A 4,200-nucleotide genomic window follows, 5' to 3' on the forward strand; every position below is an offset into this window, starting at 1 on the left:
CAAATGAGTCCAGTGAAGAGGAACGGGAATGCCAGGAGACAGGAATCACTATTTTATATGGGGTGGTACAGGTGTCTTTTATCAAGTGTCGTTTGAATGAAGACTTGAAAGAAGAGAGAGAGAAAGCCAGACAGACATAGCCAGGGGAGAAGTGGGGAGTGCTATGATTTGACTTAATTTCCAAATCTTCACTGTGGTTGAAACAGGAAAGCCAGTTAGAGGTGACAGGAAGAAATGATGGTCCCGTGACAGGGGAGGGCAGGGCTGAGGCCTGGGCAGATGGTGACTGTAGTGGTGCTGTGCGGGAGCAGGGGGCCAGTGGTTCCATTTGGGGGAACTGTGCAAACTGGTTGTGAAACTGTTGGTAGCTTGCAGTTGGCCACATTGAGGGTGCTTTTACCAGGGAAATTGGAAAGCCCTACAAATAAGGTCTTCCCTTTTCTCTTTTGAGACTCAGTGTTGAAACATTTACCATCTAGTCACTGGTCACCGGCATTTTGAAGGTGGAATTGCGAAATTGTGGGCTATAAGAGAAAGAAATCAAGAATGCTTCTGGGCTTGTGGACTAACAGCATTTCTATCATGACCACCAAGTTGGGAAGGATGGCCCTCGTGGGGACAGGGGGGTAGACCCGCTGGGGCCGAGAGAGGGACGTTTAGCAAAGAGGAAGGAGAATGATTTTTTTTCTTAAAACCAAAATGGGCATTTATTTGTGTTTAAGAGGCAACAGAGATTCCTGAAAGTGCTGAGGGAGGTATGTTGCCTCCTCTTATCTCTTTGTGGGCCCTGATTCCACAAACTCATGATAGGATTTGCTCCTTCAGTTGGACATTTGAGGGTCTGTGAGGTGTTGAACACCCAAAACACACAATAACTACAGAGTTAATTTTATTTTTTTAATTTTATTTTTTGTGTGTATGTAGAAGAACTGGGGTACAGGCCAGAGGCACAGAGGGTGAGAGGATTCACCAGAGACAGAGTGGGAAGCAGAACAGATGGATCTACTGAAATCCACTGCTGAGGGGAGCAGCGGGCGAGACAGGAGAGGTCTGCTGCACCATGTGGGTCAGTTCCCTGCCTGGGAATCGAACTCAGGTTGTAGTATTGATAGAGTTGAGACTTAACCCCTAGGCTACCAGGGAGGCCCCTACCATAGAGTTTAATAAAGAGGAAAACATGGTTTCAAATTAGAATTTTCCAGTTCCATGATCATGGTTTGTTAGCGTCTATTTCTACTATAGCAAATTAAAAAAAAAAAAAAACAAACAACTCCTTTGTGACTTAGAATAATAGAAATTTCTATCAACACATGATTACATAAACGTAACATGTATCTATACAGTGGAATATTATCAGCCTTAAAAAGTAATGAGCTTCCATGTCCTATAACATGGATGAATTTTAAAAGCATTTTACTAAGTGAAATGAGCCAGATAGAAAAGGACTAATATACAATTCTAATTATAGGAAGTACTTAGAATAGGCAAATTCTTAGAGACAAGTAGTAGGATAGAGGTTACCTGGGGCTGCCGGGGAAGGCGGATAAAGAACTTACTGTCTCATCAGTACAGAGTTTCTTCCTGGGATGTAAAAAGATTCTGAAATGCATCTGTGACAGTTCGCAATACTGTGAATGTACTTGATGCCACTGAATTATAACCTAAAAAATGGTTCAATGGTGCATTTTATGTGATGTGTGTTTTGCCGCAATAAAAAATATGTGGTCAGGCAAAGTGACTACCCTGATTCATACCTTTGAGCTGGACTAAGTGGCTCAAGGCTGGGGACTTGAGGACCCTGCTCTAGAAGGTGGAGATGGAACCAGCAGGCAAGACAGCAAGAAGGGAGCCGACTTCAGCCTGTGTTTGAAAAGAACGGTGGGGTGTGCTGTTGTTGGGACCCTGGGTTGTGAGCTGCAGGGACAGGAGTAGCCCGTGGTCATCTACCTGCAGGTGCAGGACTTTGCAGCTCACGTTCACTGCAGCTGCACTACCGGTTTCTGGAGACACCAGAGAAATGCGAGAACATTCCTTTTTTTTTTTTTTTTTTGCTTAGGGCTACATTTTTTTTAAAAAAAGATTTATTTATTTATTCATACAAGCACTGGGTACAGTCAGAAGCACGGAAGGGTGAGAGAATTCACCAGAACCAGAGTGGGGAGCAGAGCAGGCAGAGGGACCAAAGTACACTGCTGAGGGGAGCAGCGGGCGGCAGGAGAAGTCTGCGCGCCATGTGGGACCCTCCTCCAGTGGCTGGGGAGCAGCCAGGGATAGAACCAGCGCTGCAGAGGCTGCGGGCAGCTTCGCAACCCAGCGCTCAACCGCTGCGCCACTGGAGAGACCCTACTTTTTTTTTTTTTTTTTTAAAGATTTATTTATTTATTTATACAAGCACTGGGTACAGTCAGAAGTGAAGGAGGGTGAGAGAATTCACCAGAGCCAGAGGGGAGAGCAGAAGGCAGGACCGAAGTACACTGCTGAGGGGAGCAGCGGGCGGCAGGAGAGGTCTGTGCGCCATTTAGGACCGTCGCCGATGGCCGGGGATTGAACTGGCGTTGCAGAAGCTGAGGGCAGCTTGGCAACCCAGCGCTCAACTGCTGCGCCACCGGGGAGGCCCGAGAACATTCCTTCTGGTTTGAAGTCTTTGAAACAGGCAAGAGCTCAGGTGGCAGGACTATAAATCAGAGGAGCAGGCTGTTGTTGGAACTCGAATAAATCCTGTATTCTTTTCTATTTCTTATGTATTCCTCAGGGAGGAAATTTGTGGTTCACCTTTGCAGAATATGAACTAGTAAAAGCCACCCAATTAGCGTCTTTTGTCACAAACAAGCCTCGTAAGGAGGATGGTGCATTTGCAGGGCGGGTCCTTTTCACTGCCCAAGATGTCAGGTGGTTTGGTTTTTCAATCTGAAGAAGATGGGGTGTATTTGGGGGGTGGGGTGGGGTGAGTTATTGAATGATGGAACAACTATTGGAAGAAATGTGAACGAATGTTGTGGGGAGAAACTGAGGAAATAGAGAGGGGAGGAGTAGAGGCCAGGAACAGACATGGTGCAGGTTTTCTAAGATCCAGCAGACCGGGTAAAGGAGGAGTCAGAGTTCTCAGTGGTTTTTTGCAGGTCTTTTATTGGGGTTCACCAGGCATATGGCAAGCAGGGGTGCTGGGGGGTCTGGAGGCTGGCTGGCCTCCGACCCCAGCAAGTCTTCACTCTGTCTGGGCTGTCCGGTATTCTCTGCTTCTTTCTTGGCTTCTGCTACTTCTTTCTCGGCCTCTCTTTCTGCTTCTGCTCGGCTTCTATTGGTGTCCCTGTGACGCTGCCCTTAAAAGCCCAGTCTTAGCCCAGGTGAATCCCATCTACCTATGCCCACACCCTACTCCAGGTGCCCGCCATCAGGCATGCATTCAGGACCACAAGGATCCATCATCTATCTTGAGGGAGGGGAACCACTCACGGCATCTACTGTAACACACCAGGAGTCGTCAGGCTTTCTGGCCTTTTCTCAGCTACAAGCCACACACCGCATCCACCCCCAGGATGCACTCACTCTGGGATTGGCGATTCTATACTGTTGGGGGTAATCGCCAACCCTCAGGGTTTCTGTCTGCAGTCGCTCCAGCACTCGGCTTTCACAGCCACCCATGCGACTCACAGACCCCTGCACTCAGGCCAACCCACTGCACAAGCAGAAGGGACAGGGATCCAAACTCTATATTCGGCTTGGGCTCCACCCCAAGCCAGGTTCCCCACCCATCCCCCAAGGACGGATTCCTCAGCGCCTCACCCTCACTCGAGAACGAGCAGGGCATCACCCACAGGTGCTTTTACGAGACTCTCAGGTCTTCAGCATACCAAGGCTGCTTAACAGCCACTCAGGGCTTCTCAACTTAGCATCAGCACCAGCTTTTGCCTTCTCAGTTGGCTTTTCTCCTCCACCTGGCTGCTGCGCATATACAGGCTGCTTTTGGCCATCAAGGCCCACTGGCCACCCCCAGATTCCCAAAAGACATAACCTGCCAAGTCCTCCGCCTTCTGGCGGGATTGTCAGTTCAAGTCCATCAGTCCAAGTCCATTAGGCCTCTCCCTGCCATCAGCACCGGCGAGCTCTGAATCGTGGTCCTCTCTTCCTGACGATTCTTGTTGCCTCGGGGGTCGTTGGCTGGTCCTCTCGGGCGTCTCCTCTACGCGAGGCCTCCTCCCG

This window comes from Talpa occidentalis, unplaced genomic scaffold, assembly GCF_014898055.3.
Source record: "Talpa occidentalis isolate TD23 unplaced genomic scaffold, MPIMG_talOcc4v2.1 talOcc4.10, whole genome shotgun sequence".
NCBI classification, from domain to species: domain Eukaryota; kingdom Metazoa; phylum Chordata; class Mammalia; order Eulipotyphla; family Talpidae; genus Talpa; species Talpa occidentalis.